A 23233-nucleotide genomic window follows, 5' to 3' on the forward strand; every position below is an offset into this window, starting at 1 on the left:
GAAAAACGAACAAAAGTAGACTTCCATGCTTAACATTTACTGCAAAATGTCACAATTATGAAGGAATATATGGAATGTATCTTTTAAAGATCCCGCCTGGTCCAAGTCTCATGGTTAATATTTACTACAGCTCCCTGGTGGTCTAGTGGTTAGGATTCGGCGCTCTCACCACCGCGGCCCAGGTTCGATTCCCGGTTAGGGAACTCACCTTTATTGGTGATGTCCAAGCAAATCCAATGCATCCACTGTTGATAACCAATGTCAAAGTATTCATTGGGAAGGTGAATAACGAACAAAAGTAGACTTCCATGCTTAACATTTCCTGCAAAATGTCACAATTATGCAGGAATATATGTGATGTATCTTTTAAAGAACCCGCCTGTTCCAAGTCACATGGTTAATATTTAATGAAGCTCCCTGGTGGTCTAGTGGTTAGGATTCGGCGCTCTCACCGCCGTCGGCCCGGGTTCGATTCCCGGTTAGGGAACTCTGCATTATTGGTGATGTCCAATCCAATTCAACCCACTGTTGATAGTCAAAGTATTCATTGGGAAGGTGAATAACGAGCAAAAGTGGACTTCCATGCTTAACATTTACTGCAAAATGTCACAATTATGAAGGAATATACATGATGTATCTTTTAAAGAACCCGCCTGTTCCAAGTCACATGGTTAATAATCACTACAGCTCCCTGGTGGTCTAGTGGTTAGGATTCGGCGCTCTCACCGCCGCGGCCCGGGTTCGATTCCCGGTTAGGGAACTCACTATTATTGGTGATGTCCAATTCAACCCACTGTTGATAACCAATGTCAAAGTATTCATTGGGAAGGTGAATAACGAAGAAAAGTAGACTTCCATGCTTAACATTTACTGCAAAATGTCACAATTATGAAGGAATATATTGAGTGTATCTTTTAAAGAACCCGCCTGGTCCAAGTCACACGGTTAATAATGACTACAGCTCCCTGGTGGTCTAGTGGTTAGGATTCTGCGCTCTCACCGCCGCGGCCCGGGTTCGATTCCCGGTTAGGGAACTCACCATTATTGGTGATGTCCAATCCAATTCAACCCACTGTTGAAAACCAATGTCAAAGTATTCATTGGGAAGGTGAAAAACGAACAAAAGTAGACTTCCATGCTTAACATTTACTGCAAAATGTCACAATTATGAAGGAATATATGGAATGTATCTTTTAAAGATCCCGCCTGGTCCAAGTCACATGGTTAATAATGACTACAGCTCCCTGGTGGTCTAGTGGTTAGGATTCGGAGCTCTCACCGCCGCGGCCCGGGTTCGATTCCCGGTTAGGGAACTCACCTTTATTGGTGATGTCCAAGCAAATCCAATGCATCCACTGTTGATAACCAATGTCAAAGTATTCATTGGGAAGGTGAATAACGAACAAAAGTAGACTTCCATGCTTAACATTTACTGCAAAATGTCACAATTATGCAGGAATATACGTGATGTATCTTTTAAAGAACCCGCCTGTTCCAAGTCACATGGTTAATAATCGCTACAGCTCCCTGGTGGTCTAGTGGTTAGGATTCGGCGCTCTCACCGCTGCGGCCCGGGTTCGATTCCCGGTTAGGGAACTCACCTTTATTGGTGATGTCCAACCAAATCCTATACAACCCACTGTTGATAACCAATGTCAAAGTATTCATTGGGAAGGTGAATAACGAAGAAAAGTAGACTTCCATGCTTAACATTTACTGCAAAATGTCACAATTATGAAGGAATATATGGAGTGTATCTTTTAAAGAACCCGCCTGGTCCAAGTCACATGGTTAATAATGACTGCAGCTCCCTGGTGGTCTAGTGGTTAGGATTCGGCGCTCTCACCGCCGCGGCCCGGGTTCGATTCCCGGTTAGGGAACTCACCATTATTGGTGATGTCCAATCCAATTCAACCCACTGTTGATAATCAATGTCAAAGTATTCATTGGGAAGGTGAATAACGAGCAAAAGTAGACTTCCATGCTTAACATTTACTGCAAAATGTCACAATTATGAAGGAATATATGGAATGTATCTTTTAAAGATCCCGCCTGGTCCAAGTCACATGGTTAATATTTAATGCAGCTCCCTGGTGGTCTAGTGGTTAGGATTCGGCGCTCTCACCGCCGCGGCCCGGGTTCGATTCCCAGTTAGGGAACTCACCTTTCTTGGTGATGTCCAAGCAAATCCAATGCATCCACTGTTGATAACCAATGTCAAAGTATTCATTGGGAAGGTGAATAACGAACAAAAGTAGACTTCCATGCTTAACATTTACTGCAAAATGTCACAATTATGAAGGAATATATGGAGTGTATCTTTTAAAGAACCCGCCTGGTCCAAGTCACATGGTTAATAATGACTACAGCTCCCTGGTGGTCTAGTGGTTAGGATTCGGCGCTCTCACCGACGCGGCCCGGGTTCGATTCCCGGTTAGGGAACTCACCTTTATTGGTGATGTCCAAGCAAATCCAATGCATCCACTGTTGATAACCAATGTCAAAGTATTCATTGGGAAGGTGAATAACGAACAAAAGTAGACTTCCATGCTTAACATTTACTGCAAAATGTCACAATTATGCAGGAATATACGTGATGTATCTTTTAAAGAACCCGCCTGTTCCAAGTCACATGGTTAATAATCACTACAGCTCCCTGGTGGTCTAGTGGTTAGGATTCGGCGCTCTCACCGCCGCGGCCCGGGTTCGATTCCCGGTTAGGGAACTCACCTTTATTGGTGATGTCCAACCAAATCCAATACAACCCACTGTTGATAACCAATGTCAAAGTATTCATTGGGAAGGTGAATAACGAAGAAAAGTAGACTTCCATGCTTAACATTTACTGCAAAATGTCACAATTATGAAGGAATATATGGAGTGTATCTTTTAAAGAACCCGCCTGGTCCAAGTCACATGGTTAACAATGTCTGCAGCTCCCTGGTGGTGTAGTGGTTAGGACTCTGCGCTCTCACCGCCGCGGCCCGGGTTCGATTCCCGGTTAGGGAACTCACCATTATTGGTGATGTCCAATCCAATTCAACCCACTGTTGATAACCAATGTCAAAGTATTCATTGGGAAGGTGAATAACGAAGAAAAGTAGACTTCCATGCTTAACATTTACTGCAAAACTTCACAATTATGAAGGAATATATTGAGTGTATCTTTTAAAGAACCCGCCTGGTCCAAGTCACATGGTTAATAATGACTACAGCTCCCTGGTGGTCTAGTGGTTAGGATTCGGCGCTCTCACCGCCGCGGGCAGGGTTCGATTTCCGGTTAGGGAACTCACCATTATTGGTGATGTCCAATCCATTTCAACCCACTGTTGATAACCAATGTCAAAGTATTCATTGGGAAGGTGAATAACGAACAAAAGTAGACTTCCATGCTTAACATTTACTGCAAAATGTCACAATTATGCAGGAATATACGTGATGTATCTTTTAAAGAACCCGCCTGTTCCAAGTCACATGGTTAATAACCACTACAGCTCCCTGGTGGTCTAGTGGTTAGGATTCGGCGCTCTCACCGCCGCGGCCCGGGTTCGATTCCCGGTTAGGGAACTCGCCATTATTGGTGATGTCCAATCCAATTCAACCCACTGTTGATAATCAATGTCAAAGTATTCATTGGGAAGGTGAATAACGAGCAAAAGTAGACTTCCATGCTTAACATTTACTGCAAAATGTCACAATTATGAAGGAATATATGGAATGTATCTTTTAAAGATCCCGCCTGGTCCAAGTCATATGGTTAAAATTTAATGTAGCTCCCTGGTGGTCTAGTGGTTAGGATTCGGCGCTCTCACCGCCGCGGCCCGGGTTCGATTCCCAGTTAGTGAACTCACCTTTCTTGGTGATATCCAATGCATCCACTCTTGATAACCAATGTCAAAGTATTCATTGGGAAGGTGAATAACGAACAAAAGTAGACTTCCATGCTTAACATTTACTGCAAAATGTCACAATTATGAAGGAATATATGGAGTGTATCTTTTAAAGAACCCGCCTGGTCCAAGTCACATGGTTAATAATAAATACAGCTCCCTGGTGGTCTAGTGGTTAGGATTCGGCGCTCTCACCGCCGCGGCCCGGGTTCGATTCCCGGTTAGGGAACTCACCTTTATTGGTGATGTCCAAGCAAATCCAATGCATCCACTGTTGATAACCAATGTCAAAGTATTCATTGGGAAGGTGAATAACGAACAAAAGTAGACTTCCATGCTTAACATTTACTGCAAAATGTCACAATTATGCAGGAATATATGTGATGTATCTTTTAAAGAACCCGCCTGTTCCAAGTCACATGGTTAATAATCACTACTGCTCCCTGGTGGTCTAGTGGTTAGGATTCGGCGCTCTCACCGCCGCGGCCCGGGTTGATTCCCGGTTAGGGAACTCACCTTTATTGGTGATGTCCAACCAAATCCAATACAACCCACTGTTGATAACCAATGTCAAAGTATTCATTGGGAAGGTGAATAACGAAGAAAAGTAGACTTCCATGCTTAACATTTACTGCAAAATGTCACAATTATGCAGGAATATACATGATGTATCTTTTAAAGAACCCGCCTGTTCCAAGTCACATGGTTAATAATCACTACAGCTCCCTGGTGGTCTAGTGGTTAGGATTCGGCGCTTTCACCGCCGCGGCACGGGTTCGATTCCCGGTTAGGGAACTCACCTTTATTGGTGATGTCCAACCAAATCCAATACAACCCACTGTTGATAACCAATGTCAAAGTATTCATTGGGAAGGTGAATAACGAAGAAAAGTAGACTTCCATGCTTAACATTTACTGCAAAATGTCACAAATATGAAGGAATATATGGAGTGTATCTTTTAAAGAACCCGCCTGGTCCAAGTCACATGGTTTGTAATGACTACAGCTCCCTGGTGGTCTAGTGGTTAGGATTCGGCGCTCTCACCGCCGCGGCCCGGGTTCGATTCCCGGTTAGGGAACTCACCATTATTGGTGATGTCCAATCCAATTCAACCCACTGTTGATAATCAATGTCAAAGTATTCATTGGGAAGGTGAATAACGAAGAAAAGTAGACTTCCATGCTTAACATTTACTGCAAAATGTCACAATTATGAAGGAATATATTGAGTGTATCTTTTAAAGAACCCGCCTGGTCCAAGTCACATGGTTACTAATGACTACAGCTCCCTGGTGGTCTAGTGGTTAGGATTCTGCGCTCTCACCGCCGCGGCCAGGGTTCAATTCCCGGTTAGGGAACTCACCATTATTGGTGATGTCCAATCCAATTCAACCCAATGTTGATAACCAATGTCAAAGTATTCATTGGGAAGGTGAAAAACGAACAAAAGTAGACTTCCATGCTTAACATTTACTGCAAAATGTCACAATTATGAAGGAATAGATGGAATGTATCTTTTAAAGATCCCGCCTGGTCCAAGTCTCATGGTTAATATTTACTACAGCTCCCTGGTGGTCTAGTGGTTAGGATTCGGCGCCGCGGCCCGGGTTCGATTCCCGGTTAGGGAACTCACCATTATTGGTGATGTCCAAGCAAATCCAATGCATCCACTGTTGATAACCAATGTCAAAGTATTCATTGGGAAGGTGAATAACGAACAAAAGTAGACTTCCATGCTTAACATTTACTGCAAAATGTCACAATTATGCAGGAATATACGTGATGTATCTTTTAAAGAACCCGCCTGTTCCAAGTCACATGGTTAATAATGACTACAGCTCCCTGGTGGTCTAGTGGTTAGGATTCGGCGCTCTCACCGCCGCGGCCCGGGTTCGATTCCCGGTTAGGAACTCACCTTTATTGGTGATGTCCAACCAAATCCAATACAACCCACTGTTGATAACCAATGTCAAAGTATTCATTGGGAAGGTGAATAACGAAGAAAAGTAGACTTCCATGCTTAACATTTACTGCAAAATGTCACAATTATGAAGGAATATATGGAGTGTATCTTTTAAAGAACCCGCCTGGTCCAAGTCACATGGTTAATAATGACTACAGCTCCCTGGTGGTCTAGTGGTTAGGATTCGGCGCTCTCACCGCCGCGGCCCGGGTTGATTCCCGGTTAGGGAACTCACCATTATTGGTGATGTCCAATCCAATTCAACCCACTGTTGATAATCAATGTCAAAGTATTCATTGGGAAGGTGAATAACGAGCAAAAGTAGACTTCCATGCTTAACATTTACTGCAAAATGTCACAATTATGAAGGAATATACGTGATGTATCTTTTAAAGAACCCGCCTGTTCCAAGTCACATGGTTAATATTTACTACAGCTCCCTGGTGGTCTAGTGGTTAGGATTCGGCGCTCTCACCACCGCGGCCCGGGTTCGATTCCCGGTTAGGGAACTCACCTTTATTGGTGATGTCCAAGCAAATCCAATGCATCCACTGTTGATAACCAATGTCAAAGTATTCATTGGGAAGGTGAATAACGAACAAAAGTAGACTTCCATGCTTAACATTTACTGCAAAATGTCACAATTATGAAGGAATATATGGAGTGTATCTTTTAAAGAACCCGCCTGGTCCAAGTCACATGGTTAATAATAACTGCAGCTCCCTGGTGGTCTAGTGGTTAGGATTCGGCGCTCTCACCGCCGCGGCCCGGGTTCGATTCCCGGTTAGGGAACTCACCATTATTGGTGATGTCCAATCCAATTCAACCCACTGTTGATAATCAATGTCAAAGTATTCATTGGGAAGGTGAATAAAGAGCAAAAGTAGACTTCCATGCTTAACATTTACTGCAAAATGTCACAATTATGAAGGAATATATGGAATGTATCTTTTAAAGAACCCGCCTGGTCCAAGTCACATGGTTAATAATGACTACAGCTCCCTGGTGGTCTAGTGGTTAGGATTCGGCGCTCTCACCGACGCGGCCCGGGTTCGATTCCCGGTTAGGGAACTCACCTTTATTGGTGATGTCCAAGCAAATCCAATGCATCCACTGTTGATAACCAATGTCAAAGTATTCATTGGGAAGGTGAATAACGAACAAAAGTAGACTTCCATGCTTAACATTTACTGCAAAATGTCACAATTATGCAGGAATATACGTGATGTATCTTTTAAAGAACCCGCCTGTTCCAAGTCACATGGTTAATAATCACTACAGCTCCCTGGTGGTCTAGTGGTTAGGATTCGGCGCTCTCACCGACGCGGCCCGGGTTCGATTCCCGGTTAGGGAACTCACCTTTATTGGTGATGTCCAACCAAATCCAATACAACCCACTGTTGATAACCAATGTCAAAGTATTCATTGGGAAGGTGAATAACGAAGAAAAGTAGACTTCCATGCTTAACATTTACTGCAAAATGTCACAATTATGAAGGAATATATGGAGTGTATCTTTTAAAGAACCCGCCTGGTCCAAGTCACATGGTTAAGAATGTCTGCAGCTCCCTGGTGGTGTAGTGGTTAGGACTCTGCGCTCTCACCGCCGCGGCCCGGGTTCGATTCCCGGTTAGGGAACTCACCATTATTGGTGATGTCCAATCCAATTCAACCCACTGTTGATAACCAATGTCAAAGTATTCATTGGGAAGGTGAATAACGAAGAAAAGTAGACTTCCATGCTTAACATTTACTGCAAAATGTCACAATTATGAAGGAATATATTGAGTGTATCTTTTAAAGAACCCGCCTGGTCCAAGTCACATGGTTAATAATGACTACAGCTCCCTGGTGGTCTAGTGGTTAGGATTCGGCGCTCTCACCGCCGCGGGCAGGGTTCGATTTCCGGTTAGGGAACTCACCATTATTGGTGATGTCCAATCCATTTCAACCCACTGTTGATAACCAATGTCAAAGTATTCATTGGGAAGGTGAATAACGAACAAAAGTAGACTTCCATGCTTAACATTTACTGCAAAATGTCACAATTATGCAGGAATATACGTGATGTATCTTTTAAAGAACCCGCCTGTTCCAAGTCACATGGTTAATAACCACTACAGCTCCCTGGTGGTCTAGTGGTTAGGATTCGGCGCTCTCACCGCCGCGGCCCGGGTTCGATTCCCGGTTAGGGAACTCACCATTATTGGTGATGTCCAATCCAATTCAACCCACTGTTGATAATCAATGTCAAAGTATTCATTGGGAAGGTGAATAACGAGCAAAAGTAGACTTCCATGCTTAACATTTACTGCAAAATGTCACAATTATGAAGGAATATATGGAATGTATCTTTTAAAGATCCCGCCTGGTCCAAGTCACATGGTTAATATTTAATGCAGCTCCCTGGTGGTCTAGTGGTTAGGATTCGGCGCTCTCACCGCCGCGGCCCGGGTTCGATTCCCAGTTAGTGAACTCACCTTTCTTGGTGATGTCCAAGCAAATCCAATGCATCCACTGTTGATAACCAATGTCAAAGTATTCATTGGGAAGGTGAATAACGAACAAAAGTAGACTTCCATGCTTAACATTTACTGCAAAATGTCACAATTATGAAGGAATATATGGAGTGTATCTTTTAAAGAACCCGCCTGGTCCAAGTCACATGGTTAATAATGACTACAGCTCCCTGGTGGTCTAGTGGTTAGGATTCGGCGCTCTCACCGCCGCGGCCAGGGTTCGATTCCCGGTTAGGGAACTCACCTTTATTGGTGATGTCCAAGCAAATCCAATGCATCCACTGTTGATAACCAATGTCAAAGTATTCATTGGGAAGGTGAATAACGAACAAAAGTAGACTTCCATGCTTAACATTTACTGCAAAATGTCACAATTATGCAGGAATATATGTGATGTATCTTTTAAAGAACCCGCCTGTTCCAAGTCACATGGTTAATAATCACTACAGCTCCCTGGTGGTCTAGTGGTTAGGATTCGGCGCTCTCACCGCCGCGGCCCGGGTTGATTCCCGGTTAGGGAACTCACCTTTATTGGTGATGTCCAACCAAATCCAATACAACCCACTGTTGATAACCAATGTCAAAGTATTCATTGGGAAGGTGAATAACGAAGAAAAGTAGACTTCCATGCTTAACATTTACTGCAAAATGTCACAATTATGCAGGAATATACATGATGTATCTTTTAAAGAACCCGCCTGTTCCAAGTCACATGGTTAATAATCACTACAGCTCCCTGGTGGTCTAGTGGTTAGGATTCGGCGCTTTCACCGCCGCGGCACGGGTTCGATTCCCGGTTAGGGAACTCACCTCTATTGGTGATGTCCAACCAAATCCAATACAACCCACTGTTGACAACCAATGTCAAAGTATTCATTGGGAAGGTGAATAACGAAGAAAAGTAGACTTCCATGCTTAACATTTACTGCAAAATGTCACAATTATGAAGGAATATATGGAGTGTATCTTTTAAAGAACCCGCCTGGTCCAAGTCACATGGTTTGTAATGACTACAGCTCCCTGGTGGTCTAGTGGTTAGGATTCGGCGCTCTCACCGCCGCGGCCCGGGTTCGATTCCCGGTTAGGGAACTCACCATTATTGGTGATGTCCAATCCAATTCAACCCACTGTTGATAATCAATGTCAAAGTATTCATTGGGAAGGTGAATAACGAAGAAAAGTAGACTTCCATGCTTAACATTTACTGCAAAATGTCACAATTATGAAGGAATATATTGAGTGTATCTTTTAAAGAACCCGCCTGGTCCAAGTCACATGGTTACTAATGACTACAGCTCCCTGGTGGTCTAGTGGTTAGGATTCTGCGCTCTCACCGCCGCGGCCAGGGTTCAATTCCCGGTTAGGGAACTCACCATTAATGGTGATGTCCAATCCAATTCAACCCAATGTTGATAACCAATGTCAAAGTATTCATTGGGAAGGTGAAAAACGAACAAAAGTAGACTTCCATGCTTAACATTTACTGCAAAATGTCACAATTATGAAGGAATAGATGGAATGTATCTTTTAAAGATCCCGCCTGGTCCAAGTCTCATGGTTAATATTTACTACAGCTCCCTGGTGGTCTAGTGGTTAGGATTCGGCGCCGCGGCCCGGGTTCGATTCCCGGTTAGGGAACTCACCATTATTGGTGATGTCCAAGCAAATCCAATGCATCCACTGTTGATAACCAATGTCAAAGTATTCATTGGGAAGGTGAATAACGAACAAAAGTAGACTTCCATGCTTAACATTTACTGCAAAATGTCACAATTATGCAGGAATATACGTGATGTATCTTTTAAAGAACCCGCCTGTTCCAAGTCACATGGTTAATAATGACTACTGCTCCCTGGTGGTCTAGTGGTTAGGATTCGGCGCTCTCACCGCCGCGGCCCGGGTTCGATTCCCGGTTAGGAACTCACCTTTATTGGTGATGTCCAACCAAATCCAATACAACCCACTGTTGATAACCAATGTCAAAGTATTCATTGGGAAGGTGAATAACGAAGAAAAGTAGACTTCCATGCTTAACATTTACTGCAAAATGTCACAATTATGAAGGAATATATGGAGTGTATCTTTTAAAGAACCCGCCTGGTCCAAGTCACATGGTTAATAATGACTACAGCTCCCTGGTGGTCTAGTGGTTAGGATTCGGCGCTCTCACCGCCGCGGCCCGGGTTGATTCCCGGTTAGGGAACTCACCATTATTGGTGATGTCCAATCCAATTCAACCCACTGTTGATAATCAATGTCAAAGTATTCATTGGGAAGGTGAATAACGAGCAAAAGTAGACTTCCATGCTTAACATTTACTGCAAAATGTCACAATTATGAAGGAATATACGTGATGTATCTTTTAAAGAACCCGCCTGTTCCAAGTCACATGGTTAATATTTACTACAGCTCCCTGGTGGTCTAGTGGTTAGGATTCGGCGCTCTCACCACCGCGGCCCGGGTTCGATTCCCGGTTAGGGAACTCACCTTTATTGGTGATGTCCAAGCAAATCCAATGCATCCACTGTTGATAACCAATGTCAAAGTATTCATTGGGAAGGTGAATAACGAACAAAAGTAGACTTCCATGCTTAACATTTACTGCAAAATGTCACAATTATGCAGGAATATATGTGATGTATCTTTTAAAGAACCCGCCTGTTCCAAGTCACATGGTTAATAATCACTACAGCTCCCTGGTGGTCTAGTGGTTAGGATTCGGTGCTCTCACCGCCGTGGCCCGGGTTCGATTCCCGGTTAGGGAACTCACCTTTATTGGTGATGTCCAACCAAATCCAATACAACCCACTGTTGATAATCAATGTCAAAGTATTCATTGGGAAGGTGAATAAAGAGCAAAAGTAGACTTCCATGCTTAACATTTACTGCAAAATGTCACAATTATGAAGGAATATATGGAATGTATCTTTTAAAGATCCCGCCTGGTCCAAGTCACATGGTTAATATTTAATGCAGCTCCCTGGTGGTCTAGTGGTTAGGATTCGGCGCTCTCACCGCCGTCGGCCCGGGTTCGATTCCCGGTTAGGGAACTCTGCATTATTGGTGATGTTCAACCCACTGTTGATAGTCAAAGTATTCATTGGGAAGGTGAATAACGAGCAAAAGTAGACGTCCATGCTTAACATTTACTGCAAAATGTCACAATTATGAAGGAATATACATGATGTATCTTTTAAAGAACCCGCCTGTTCCAAGTCACATGGTTAATAATCACTACAGCTCCCTGGTGGTCTAGTGGTTAGGATTCGGCGCTCTCACCGCCGCGGCCCGGGTTCGATTCCCGGTTAGGGAACTCACCATTATTGGTGATGTCCAATTCAACCCACTGTTGATAACCAATGTCAAAGTATTCATTGGGAAGGTGAATAACGAAGAAAAGTAGACTTCCATGCTTAACATTTACTGCAAAATGTCACAATTATGAAGGAAAATATTGAGTGTATCTTTTAAAGAACCCGCCTGGTCCAAGTCACATGGTTAATAATGACTACAGCTCCCTGGTGGTCTAGTGGTTAGGATTCGGTGCTCTCACCGCCGCGGCCCGGGTTCGATTCCCGGTTAGGGAACTCACCATTATTGGTGATGTCCAATCCAATTCAACCCACTGTTGATAATCAATGTCAAAGTATTCATTGGGAAGGTGAATAACGAGCAAAAGTAGACTTCCATGCTTAACATTTACTGCAAAATGTCACAATTATGAAGGAATATATGGAATGTATCTTTTAAAGATCCCGCCTGGTCCAAGTCACATGGTTAAAATTTAATGCAGCTCCCTGGTGGTCTAGTGGTTAGGATTCGGCGCTCTCACCGCCGCGGCCCGGGTTCGATTCCCAGTTAGTGAACTCACCTTTCTTGGTGTTATCCAATGCATCCACTGTTGATAACCACTGTCAAAGTATTCATTGGGAAGGTGAATAACGAACAAAAGTAGACTTCCATGCTTAACATTTACTGCAAAATGTCACAATTATGAAGGAATATATGGAGTGTATCTTTTAAAGAACCCGCCTGGTCCAAGTCACATGGTTAATAATAAATACAGCTCCCTGGTGGTCTAGTGGTTAGGATTCGGCGCTCTCACCGCCGCGGCCCGGGTTCGATTCCCGGTTAGGGAACTCACCTTTATTGGTGATGTCCAAGCAAATCCAATGCATCCACTGTTGATAACCAATGTCAAAGTATTCATTGGGAAGGTGAATAACGAAGAAAAGTAGACTTCCATGCTTAACATTTACTGCAAAATGTCACAATTATGAAGGAATATATGGAGTGTATCTTTTAAAGAACCCGCCTGGTCCAAGTCACATGGTTAATAATGACTGCAGCTCCCTGGTGGTCTAGTGGTTAGGATTCGGCGCTCTCACCGCCGCGGCCCGGGTTCGATTCCCGGTTAGGGAACTCACCATTATTGGTGATGTCCAATCCAATTCAACCCACTGTTGATAATCAATGTCAAAGTATTCATTGGGAAGGTGAATAACGAGCAAAAGTAGACTTCCATGCTTAACATTTACTGCAAAATGTCACAATTATGAAGGAATATATGGAATGTATCTTTTAAAGATCCCGCCTGGTCCAAGTCACATGGTTAATATTTAATGCAGCTCCCTGGTGGTCTAGTGGTTAGGATTCGGCGCTCTCACCGCCGCGGCCCGGGTTCGATTCCCAGTTAGGGAACTCACCTTTCTTGGTGATGTCCAAGCAAATCCAATGCATCCACTGTTGATAACCAATGTCAAAGTATTCATTGGGAAGGTGAATAACGAACAAAAGTAGACTTCCATGCTTAACATTTACTGCAAAATGTCACAATTATGAAGGAATATATGGAGTGTATCTTTTAAAGAACCCGCCTGGTCCAAGTCACATGGTTAATAATGACTACAGCTCCCTGGTGGTCTAGTGGTTAGGATTCGGCGCTCTCACCGACGCGGCCCGGGTTCGATTCCCGGTTAGGGAACTCACCTTTATTGGTGATGTCCAAGCAAATCCAATGCATCCACTGTTGATAACCAATGTCAAAGTATTCATTGGGAAGGTGAATAACGAACAAAAGTAGACTTCCATGCTTAACATTTACTGCAAAATGTCACAATTATGCAGGAATATACGTGATGTATCTTTTAAAGAACCCGCCTGTTCCAAGTCACATGGTTAATAATCACTACAGCTCCCTGGTGGTCTAGTGGTTAGGATTCGGCGCTCTCACCGCTGCGGCCAGGGTTCGATTCCCGGTTAGGGAACTCACCTTTATTGGTGATGTCCAACCAAATCCAATACAACCCACTGTTGATAACCAATGTCAAAGTATTCATTGGGAAGGTGAATAACGAAGAAAAGTAGACTTCCATGCTTAACATTTACTGCAAAATGTCACAATTATGAAGGAATATATGGAGTGTATCTTTTAAAGAACCCGCCTGGTCCAAGTCACATGGTTAACAATGTCTGCAGCTCCCTGGTGGTGTAGTGGTTAGGACTCTGCGCTCTCACCGCCGCGGCCCGGGTTCGATTCCCGGTTAGGGAACTCACCATTATTGGTGATGTCCAATCCAATTCAACCCACTGTTGATAACCAATGTCAAAGTATTCATTGGGAAGGTGAATAACGAAGAAAAGTAGACTTCCATGCTTAACATTTACTGCAAAATGTCACAATTATGAAGGAATATATTGAGTGTATCTTTTAAAGAACCCGCCTGGTCCAAGTCACATGGTTAATAATGAATACAGCTCCCTGGTGGTCTAGTGGTTAGGATTCGGCGCTCTCACCGCCGCGGGCAGGGTTCGATTTCCGGTTAGGGAACTCACCATTATTGGTGATGTCCAATCCATTTCAACCCACTGTTGATAACCAATGTCAAAGTATTCATTGGGAAGGTGAATAACGAACAAAAGTAGACTTCCATGCTTAACATTTACTGCAAAATGTCACAATTATGCAGGAATATACGTGATGTATCTTTTAAAGAACCCGCCTGTTCCAAGTCACATGGTTAATAACCACTACAGCTCCCTGGTGGTCTAGTGGTTAGGATTCGGCGCTCTCACCGCCGCGGCCCGGGTTCGATTCCCGGTTAGGGAACTCGCCATTATTGGTGATGTCCAATCCAATTCAACCCACTGTTGATAATCAATGTCAAAGTATTCATTGGGAAGGTGAATAACGAGCAAAAGTAGACTTCCATGCTTAACATTTACTGCAAAATGTCACAATTATGAAGGAATATATGGAATGTATCTTTTAAAGATCCCGCCTGGTCCAAGTCACATGGTTAAAATTTAATGCAGCTCCCTGGTGGTCTAGTGGTTAGGATTCGGCGCTCTCACCGCCGCGGCCCGGGTTCGATTCCCAGTTAGTGAACTCACCTTTCTTGGTGTTATCCAATGCATCCACTGTTGATAACCAATGTCAAAGTATTCATTGGGAAGGTGAATAACGAACAAAAGTAGACTTCCATGCTTAACATTTACTGCAAAATGTCACAATTATGAAGGAATATATGGAGTGTATCTTTTAAAGAACCCGCCTGGTCCAAGTCACATGGTTAATAACAAATACAGCTCCCTGGTGGTCTAGTGGTTAGGATTCGGCGCTCTCACCGCCGCGGCCCGGGTTCGATTCCCGGTTAGGGAACTCACCTTTATTGGTGATGTCCAAGCAAATCCAATGCATCCACTGTTGATAACCAATGTCAAAGTATTCATTGGGAAGGTGAATAACGAACAAAAGTAGACTTCCATGCTTAACATTTACTGCAAAATGTCACAATTATGCAGGAATATATGTGATGTATCTTTTAAAGAACCCGCCTGTTCCAAGTCACATGGTTAATAATCACTACTGCTCCCTGGTGGTCTAGTGGTTAGGATTCGGCGCTCTCACCGCCGCGGCCCGGGTTGATTCCCGGTTAGGGAACTCACCTTTATTGGTGATGTCCAACCAAATCCAATACAACCCACTGTTGATAACCAATGTCAAAGTATTCATTGGGAAGGTGAATAACGAAGAAAAGTAGACTTCCATGCTTAACATTTACTGCAAAATGTCACAATTATGCAGGAATATACATGATGTATCTTTTAAAGAACCCGCCTGTTCCAAGTCACATGGTTAATAATCACTACAGCTCCCTGGTGGTCTAGTGGTTAGGATTCGGCGCTTTCACCGCCGCGGCACGGGTTCGATTCCCGGTTAGGGAACTCACCTTTATTGGTGATGTCCAACCAAATCCAATACAACCCACTGTTGATAACCAATGTCAAAGTATTCATTGGGAAGGTGAATAACGAAGAAAAGTAGACTTCCATGCTTAACATTTACTGCAAAATGTCACAATTATGAAGGAATATATGGAGTGTATCTTTTAAAGAACCCGCCTGGTCCAAGTCACATGGTTTGTAATGACTACAGCTCCCTGGTGGTCTAGTGGTTAGGATTCGGCGCTCTCACCGCCGCGGCCCGGGTTCGATTCCCGGTTAGGGAACTCACGATTATTGGTGATGTCCAATCCAATTCAACCCACTGTTGATAATCAATGTCAAAGTATTCATTGGGAAGGTGAATAACGAAGAAAAGTAGACTTCCATGCTTAACATTTACTGCAAAATGTCACAATTATGAAGGAATATATTGAGTGTATCTTTTAAAGAACCCGCCTGGTCCAAGTCACATGGTTACTAATGACTACAGCTCCCTGGTGGTCTAGTGGTTAGGATTCTGCGCTCTCACCGCCGCGGCCAGGGTTCAATTCCCGGTTAGGGAACTCACCATTATTGGTGATGTCCAATCCAATTCAACCCAATGTTGATAACCAATGTCAAAGTATTCATTGGGAAGGTGAAAAACGAACAAAAGTAGACTTCCATGCTTAACATTTACTGCAAAATGTCACAATTATGAAGGAATAGATGGAATGTATCTTTTAAAGATCCCGCCTGGTCCAAGTCTCATGGTTAATATTTACTACAGCTCCCTGGTGGTCTAGTGGTTAGGATTCGGCGCCGCGGCCCGGGTTCGATTCCCGGTTAGGGAACTCACCATTATTGGTGATGTCCAAGCAAGTCCAATGCATCCACTGTTGATAACCAATGTCAAAGTATTCATTGGGAAGGTGAATAACGAACAAAAGTAGACTTCCATGCTTAACATTTACTGCAAAATGTCACAATTATGCAGGAATATACGTGATGTATCTTTTAAAGAACCCGCCTGTTCCAAGTCACATGGTTAATAATGACTACAGCTCCCTGGTGGTCTAGTGGTTAGGATTCGGCGCTCTCACCGCCGCGGCCCGGGTTCGATTCCCGGTTAGGAAGTCACCTTTATTGGTGATGTCCAACCAAATCCAATACAACCCACTGTTGATAACCAATGTCAAAGTATTCATTGGGAAGGTGAATAACGAAGAAAAGTAGACTTCCATGCTTAACATTTACTGCAAAATGTCACAATTATGAAGGAATATATGGAGTGTATCTTTTAAAGAACCCGCCTGGTCCAAGTCACATGGTTAATAATGACTACAGCTCCCTGGTGGTCTAGTGGTTAGGATTCGGCGCTCTCACCGCCGCGGCCCGGGTTGATTCCCGGTTAGGGAACTCACCATTATTGGTGATGTCCAATCCAATTCAACCCACTGTTGATAATCAATGTCAAAGTATTCATTGGGAAGGTGAATAACGAGCAAAAGTAGACTTCCATGCTTAACATTTACTGCAAAATGTCACAATTATGAAGGAATATACGTGATGTATCTTTTAAAGAACCCGCCTGTTCCAAGTCACATGGTTAATATTTACTACAGCTCCCTGGTCGTCTAGTGGTTAGGATTCGGCGCTCTCACCACCGCGGCCCGGGTTCGATTCCCGGTTAGGGAACTCACCTTTATTGGTGATGTCCAAGCAAATCCAATGCATCCACTGTTGATAACCAATGTCAAAGTATTCATTGGGAAGGTGAATAACGAACAAAAGTAGACTTCCATGCTTAACATTTACTGCAAAATGTCACAATTATGAAGGAATATATGGAGTGTATCTTTTAAAGAACCCGCCTGGTCCAAGTCACATGGTTAATAATAACTGCAGCTCCCTGGTGGTCTAGTGGTTAGGATTCGGCGCTCTCACCGCCGCGGCCCGGGTTCGATTCCCGGTTAGGGAACTCACCATTATTGGTGATGTCCAATCCAATTCAACCCACTGTTGATAATCAATGTCAAAGTATTCATTGGGAAGGTGAATAAAGAGCAAAAGTAGACTTCCATGCTTAACATTTACTGCAAAATGTCACAATTATGAAGGAATATATGGAATGTATCTTTTAAAGAACCCGCCTGGTCCAAGTCACATGGTTAATAATGACTACAGCTCCCTGGTGGTCTAGTGGTTAGGATTCGGCGCTCTCACCGACGCGGCCCGGGTTCGATTCCCGGTTAGGGAACTCACCTTTATTGGTGATGTCCAAGCAAATCCAATGCATCCACTGTTGATAACCAATGTCAAAGTATTCATTGGGAAGGTGAATAACGAACAAAAGTAGACTTCCATGCTTAACATTTACTGCAAAATGTCACAATTATGCAGGAATATACGTGATGTATCTTTTAAAGAACCCGCCTGTTCCAAGTCACATGGTTAATAATCACTACAGCTCCCTGGTGGTCTAGTGGTTAGGATTCAGCGCTCTCACCGCCGCGGCCCGGGTTCGATTCCCGGTTAGGGAACTCACCTTTATTGGTGATGTCCAACCAAATCCAATACAACCCACTGTTGATAACCAATGTCAAAGTATTCATTGGGAAGGTGAATAACGAAGAAAAGTAGACTTCCATGCTTAACATTTACTGCAAAATGTCACAATTATGAAGGAATATATGGAGTGTATCTTTTAAAGAACCCGCCTGGTCCAAGTCACATGGTTAAGAATGTCTGCAGCTCCCTGGTGGTGTAGTGGTTAGGACTCTGCGCTCTCACCGCCGCGGCCCGGGTTCGATTCCCGGTTAGGGAACTCACCATTATTGGTGATGTCCAATCCAATTCAACCCACTGTTGATAACCAATGTCAAAGTATTCATTGGGAAGGTGAATAACGAAGAAAAGTAGACTTCCATGCTTAACATTTACTGCAAAATGTCACAATTATGAAGGAATATATTGAGTGTATCTTTTAAAGAACCCGCCTGGTCCAAGTCACATGGTTAATAATGACTACAGCTCCCTGGTGGTCTAGTGGTTAGGATTCGGCGCTCTCACCGCCGCGGGCAGGGTTCGAATTCCGGTTAGGGAACTCACCATTATTGGTGATGTCCAATCCAATTCAACCCACTGTTGATAACCAATGTCAAAGTATTCATTGGGAAGGTGAATAACGAACAAAAGTAGACTTCCATGCTTAACATTTACTGCAAAATGTCACAATTATGCAGGAATATACGTGATGTATCTTTTAAAGAACCCGCCTGTTCCAAGTCACATGGTTAATAACCACTACAGCTCCCTGGTGGTCTAGTGGTTAGGATTCGGCGCTCTCACCGCCGCGGCCCGGGTTCGATTCCCGGTTAGGGAACTCACCATTATTGGTGATGTCCAATCCAATTCAACCCACTGTTGATAATCAATGTCAAAGTATTCATTGGGAAGGTGAATAACGAGCAAAAGTAGACTTCCATGCTTAACATTTACTGCAAAATGTCACAATTATGAAGGAATATATGGAATGTATCTTTTAAAGATCCCGCCTGGTCCAAGTCACATGGTTAATATTTAATGCAGCTCCCTGGTGGTCTAGTGGTTAGGATTCGGCGCTCTCACCGCCGCGGCCCGGGTTCGATTCCCAGTTAGTGAACTCACCTTTCTTGGTGATGTCCAAGCAAATCCAATGCATCCACTGTTGATAACCAATGTCAAAGTATTCATTGGGAAGGTGAATAACGAACAAAAGTAGACTTCCATGCTTAACATTTACTGCAAAATGTCACAATTATGAAGGAATATATGGAGTGTATCTTTTAAAGAACCCGCCTGGTCCAAGTCACATGGTTAATAATGACTACAGCTCCCTGGTGGTCTAGTGGTTAGGATTCGGCGCTCTCACCGCCGCGGCCCGGGTTCGATTCCCGGTTAGGGAACTCACCTTTATTGGTGATGTCCAAGCAAATCCAATGCATCCACTGTTGATAACCAATGTCAAAGTATTCATTGGGAAGGTGAATAACGAACAAAAGTAGACTTCCATGCTTAACATTTACTGCAAAATGTCACAATTATGCAGGAATATATGTGATGTATCTTTTAAAGAACCCGCCTGTTCCAAGTCACATGGTTAATAATCACTACAGCTCCCTGGTGGTCTAGTGGTTAGGATTCGGCGCTCTCACCGCCGCGGCCCGGGTTGATTCCCGGTTAGGGAACTCACCTTTATTGGTGATGTCCAACCAAATCCAATACAACCCACTGTTGATAACCAATGTCAAAGTATTCATTGGGAAGGTGAATAACGAAGAAAAGTAGACTTCCATGCTTAACATTTACTGCAAAATGTCACAATTATGCAGGAATATACATGATGTATCTTTTAAAGAACCCGCCTGTTCCAAGTCACATGGTTAATAATCACTACAGCTCCCTGGTGGTCTAGTGGTTAGGATTCGGCGCTTTCACCGCCGCGGCACGGGTTCGATTCCCGGTTAGGGAACTCACCTTTATTGGTGATGTCCAACCAAATCCAATACAACCCACTGTTGATAACCAATGTCAAAGTATTCATTGGGAAGGTGAATAACGAAGAAAAGTAGACTTCCATGCTTAACATTTACTGCAAAATGTCACAATTATGAAGGAATATATGGAGTGTATCTTTTAAAGAACCCGCCTGGTCCAAGTCACATGGTTTGTAATGACTACAGCTCCCTGGTGGTCTAGTGGTTAGGATTCGGCGCTCTCACCGCCGCGGCCCGGGTTCGATTCCCGGTTAGGGAACTCACCATTATTGGTGATGTCCAATCCAATTCAACCCACTGTTGATATTCAATGTCAAAGTATTCATTGGGAAGGTGAATAACGAAGAAAAGTAGACTTCCATGCTTAACATTTACTGCAAAATGTCACAATTATGAAGGAATATATTGAGTGTATCTTTTAAAGAACCCGCCTGGTCCAAGTCACATGGTTACTAATGACTACAGCTCCCTGGTGGTCTAGTGGTTAGGATTCTGCGCTCTCACCGCCGCGGCCAGGGTTCAATTCCCGGTTAGGGAACTCACCATTAATGGTGATGTCCAATCCAATTCAACCCAATGTTGATAACCAATGTCAAAGTATTCATTGGGAAGGTGAATAACGAACAAAAGTAGACTTCCATGCTTAACATTTACTGCAAAATGTCACAATTATGCAGGAATATACGTGATGTATCTTTTAAAGAACCCGCCTGTTCCAAGTCACATGGTTAATAATGACTACAGCTCCCTGGTGGTCTAGTGGTTAGGATTCGGCGCTCTCACCGCCGCGGCCCGGGTTCGATTCCCGGTTAGGAACTCACCTTTATTGGTGATGTCCAACCAAATCCAATACAACCCACTGTTGATAACCAATGTCAAAGTATTCATTGGGAAGGTGAATAACGAAGAAAAGTAGACTTCCATGCTTAACATTTACTGCAAAATGTCACAATTATGAAGGAATATATGGAGTGTATCTTTTAAAGAACCCGCCTGGTCCAAGTCACATGGTTAATAATGACTACAGCTCCCTGGTGGTCTAGTGGTTAGGATTCGGCGCTCTCACCGCCGCGGCCCGGGTTGATTCCCGGTTAGGGAACTCACCATTATTGGTGATGTCCAATCCAATTCAACCCACTGTTGATAATCAATGTCAAAGTATTCATTGGGAAGGTGAATAACGAGCAAAAGTAGACTTCCATGCTTAACATTTACTGCAAAATGTCACAATTATGAAGGAATATACGTGATGTATCTTTTAAAGAACCCGCCTGTTCCAAGTCACATGGTTAATATTTACTACAGCTCCCTGGTGGTCTAGTGGTTAGGATTCGGCGCTCTCACCACCGCGGCCCGGGTTCGATTCCCGGTTAGGGAACTCACCTTTATTGGTGATGTCCAAGCAAATCCAATGCATCCACTGTTGATAACCAATGTCAAAGTATTCATTGGGAAGGTGAATAACGAACAAAAGTAGACTTCCATGCTTAACATTTACTGCAAAATGTCACAATTATGCAGGAATATATGTGATGTATCTTTTAAAGAACCCGCCTGTTCCAAGTCACATGGTTAATAATCACTACAGCTCCCTGGTGGTCTAGTGGTTAGGATTCGGCGCTCTCACCGACGTGGCCCGGGTTCGATTCCCGGTTAGGGAACTCACCTTTATTGGTGATGTCCAACCAAATCCAATACAACCCACTGTTGATAATCAATGTCAAAGTATTCATTGGGAAGGTGAATAAAGAGCAAAAGTAGACTTCCATGCTTAACATTTACTGCAAAATGTCACAATTATGAAGGAATATATGGAATGTATCTTTTAAAGATCCCGCCTGGTCCAAGTCACATGGTTAATATTTAATGCAGCTCCCTGGTGGTCTAGTGGTTAGGATTCGGCGCTCTCACCGCCGTCGGCCCGGGTTCGATTCCCGGTTAGGGAACTCTGCATTATTGGTGATGTTCAACCCACTGTTGATAGTCAAAGTATTCATTGGGAAGGTGAATAACGAGCAAAAGTAGACGTCCATGCTTAACATTTACTGCAAAATGTCACAATTATGAAGGAATATACATGATGTATCTTTTAAAGAACCCGCCTGTTCCAAGTCACATGGTTAATAATCACTACAGCTCCCTGGTGGTCTAGTGGTTAGGATTCGGAGCTCTCACCGCCGCGGCCCGGGTTCGATTCCCGGTTAGGGAACTCACCATTATTGGTGATGTCCAATTCAACCCACTGTTGATAACCAATGTCAAAGTATTCATTGGGAAGGTGAATAACGAAGAAAAGTAGACTTCCATGCTTAACATTTACTGCAAAATGTCACAATTATGAAGGAAAATATTGAGTGTATCTTTTAAAGAACCCGCCTGGTCCAAGTCACATGGTTAATAATGACTACAGCTCCCTGGTGGTCTAGTGGTTAGGATTCGGTGCTCTCACCGCCGCGGCCCGGGTTCGATTCCCGGTTAGGGAACTCACAATTATTGGTGATGTCCAATCCAATTCAACCCACTGTTGATAACCAATGTGAAAGTATTCATTGGGAAGGTGAAAAACGAACAAAAGTAGACTTCCATGCTTAACATTTACTGCAAAATGTCACAATTATGAAGGAATATATGGAATGTATCTTTTAAAGATCCCGCCTGGTCCAAGTCACATGGTTAATAATGACTACAGCTCCCTGGTGGTCTAGTGGTTAGGATTCGGCGCTCTCACCGCCGCGGCCCGGGTTCGATTCCCGGTTAGGGAACTCACCTTTATTGGTGATGTCCAAGCAAATCCAATGCATCCACTGTTGATAACCAATGTCAAAGTATTCATTGGGAAGGTGAATAACGAACAAAAGTAGACTTCCATGCTTAACATTTACTGCAAAATGTCACAATTATGCAGGAATATACGTGATGTATCTTTTAAAGAACCCGCCTGTTCCAAGTCACATGGTTAATAATCACTACAGCTCCCTGGTGGTCTAGTGGTTAGGATTCGGCGCTCTCACCGCCGCGGCCCGGGTTCGATTCCCGGTTAGGGAACTCACCTTTATTGGTGATGTCCAACCAAATCCAATACAACCCACTGTTGATAACCAATGTCAAAGTATTCAT

General features: G+C 43.6%; 1 protein-coding gene and 26 non-coding genes across 27 annotated transcripts in view; 26 read left to right on the forward strand and 1 right to left on the reverse strand.

Annotated features, from left to right (window-relative positions):
- eogt (EGF domain-specific O-linked N-acetylglucosamine (GlcNAc) transferase) overlaps positions 1–23233 on the reverse strand; it is a gene marked incomplete at its 3' end in the record, with an annotated part of 164772 nt that overhangs the window by 114427 nt on the left and 27112 nt on the right. The window lies entirely within an intron of this gene.
- Positions 689–760, forward strand: AC3HAE_009437 (transfer RNA glutamic acid (anticodon CUC)). The gene has a single exon. It is a non-coding gene; the product is annotated as a tRNA-Glu (tRNA).
- AC3HAE_009438 (transfer RNA glutamic acid (anticodon CUC)) lies at positions 1809–1880 on the forward strand. The gene has a single exon. It is a non-coding gene; the product is annotated as a tRNA-Glu (tRNA).
- Positions 2654–2725, forward strand: AC3HAE_009439 (transfer RNA glutamic acid (anticodon CUC)). Its single transcript has one exon. It is a non-coding gene; the product is annotated as a tRNA-Glu (tRNA).
- AC3HAE_009441 (transfer RNA glutamic acid (anticodon CUC)) lies at positions 3496–3567 on the forward strand. The gene has a single exon. It is a non-coding gene; the product is annotated as a tRNA-Glu (tRNA).
- AC3HAE_009443 (transfer RNA glutamic acid (anticodon CUC)) lies at positions 4048–4119 on the forward strand. The gene has a single exon. It is a non-coding gene; the product is annotated as a tRNA-Glu (tRNA).
- Positions 4614–4685, forward strand: AC3HAE_009444 (transfer RNA glutamic acid (anticodon UUC)). Its single transcript has one exon. It is a non-coding gene; the product is annotated as a tRNA-Glu (tRNA).
- On the forward strand, positions 4898–4969 carry AC3HAE_009445 (transfer RNA glutamic acid (anticodon CUC)). Its single transcript has one exon. It is a non-coding gene; the product is annotated as a tRNA-Glu (tRNA).
- On the forward strand, positions 6574–6645 carry AC3HAE_009446 (transfer RNA glutamic acid (anticodon CUC)). The gene has a single exon. It is a non-coding gene; the product is annotated as a tRNA-Glu (tRNA).
- On the forward strand, positions 7978–8049 carry AC3HAE_009447 (transfer RNA glutamic acid (anticodon CUC)). Its single transcript has one exon. It is a non-coding gene; the product is annotated as a tRNA-Glu (tRNA).
- On the forward strand, positions 9106–9177 carry AC3HAE_009448 (transfer RNA glutamic acid (anticodon UUC)). The gene has a single exon. It is a non-coding gene; the product is annotated as a tRNA-Glu (tRNA).
- AC3HAE_009449 (transfer RNA glutamic acid (anticodon CUC)) lies at positions 9390–9461 on the forward strand. Its single transcript has one exon. It is a non-coding gene; the product is annotated as a tRNA-Glu (tRNA).
- Positions 11066–11137, forward strand: AC3HAE_009450 (transfer RNA glutamic acid (anticodon CUC)). Its single transcript has one exon. It is a non-coding gene; the product is annotated as a tRNA-Glu (tRNA).
- AC3HAE_009451 (transfer RNA glutamic acid (anticodon CUC)) lies at positions 11614–11685 on the forward strand. The gene has a single exon. It is a non-coding gene; the product is annotated as a tRNA-Glu (tRNA).
- AC3HAE_009454 (transfer RNA glutamic acid (anticodon CUC)) lies at positions 12440–12511 on the forward strand. The gene has a single exon. It is a non-coding gene; the product is annotated as a tRNA-Glu (tRNA).
- Positions 12723–12794, forward strand: AC3HAE_009455 (transfer RNA glutamic acid (anticodon CUC)). The gene has a single exon. It is a non-coding gene; the product is annotated as a tRNA-Glu (tRNA).
- Positions 14410–14481, forward strand: AC3HAE_009456 (transfer RNA glutamic acid (anticodon CUC)). Its single transcript has one exon. It is a non-coding gene; the product is annotated as a tRNA-Glu (tRNA).
- On the forward strand, positions 14962–15033 carry AC3HAE_009457 (transfer RNA glutamic acid (anticodon CUC)). Its single transcript has one exon. It is a non-coding gene; the product is annotated as a tRNA-Glu (tRNA).
- AC3HAE_009458 (transfer RNA glutamic acid (anticodon UUC)) lies at positions 15528–15599 on the forward strand. The gene has a single exon. It is a non-coding gene; the product is annotated as a tRNA-Glu (tRNA).
- AC3HAE_009459 (transfer RNA glutamic acid (anticodon CUC)) lies at positions 15812–15883 on the forward strand. Its single transcript has one exon. It is a non-coding gene; the product is annotated as a tRNA-Glu (tRNA).
- AC3HAE_009460 (transfer RNA glutamic acid (anticodon CUC)) lies at positions 17488–17559 on the forward strand. Its single transcript has one exon. It is a non-coding gene; the product is annotated as a tRNA-Glu (tRNA).
- AC3HAE_009461 (transfer RNA glutamic acid (anticodon CUC)) lies at positions 18892–18963 on the forward strand. The gene has a single exon. It is a non-coding gene; the product is annotated as a tRNA-Glu (tRNA).
- AC3HAE_009462 (transfer RNA glutamic acid (anticodon CUC)) lies at positions 19454–19525 on the forward strand. The gene has a single exon. It is a non-coding gene; the product is annotated as a tRNA-Glu (tRNA).
- On the forward strand, positions 20020–20091 carry AC3HAE_009463 (transfer RNA glutamic acid (anticodon UUC)). The gene has a single exon. It is a non-coding gene; the product is annotated as a tRNA-Glu (tRNA).
- On the forward strand, positions 20304–20375 carry AC3HAE_009466 (transfer RNA glutamic acid (anticodon CUC)). The gene has a single exon. It is a non-coding gene; the product is annotated as a tRNA-Glu (tRNA).
- AC3HAE_009467 (transfer RNA glutamic acid (anticodon CUC)) lies at positions 22807–22878 on the forward strand. The gene has a single exon. It is a non-coding gene; the product is annotated as a tRNA-Glu (tRNA).
- Positions 23090–23161, forward strand: AC3HAE_009468 (transfer RNA glutamic acid (anticodon CUC)). The gene has a single exon. It is a non-coding gene; the product is annotated as a tRNA-Glu (tRNA).

This window comes from Micromesistius poutassou (genome assembly GCF_964030765.1).
Source record: "Micromesistius poutassou genome assembly, chromosome: 2".
Lineage (NCBI taxonomy): Eukaryota > Metazoa > Chordata > Actinopteri > Gadiformes > Gadidae > Micromesistius > Micromesistius poutassou.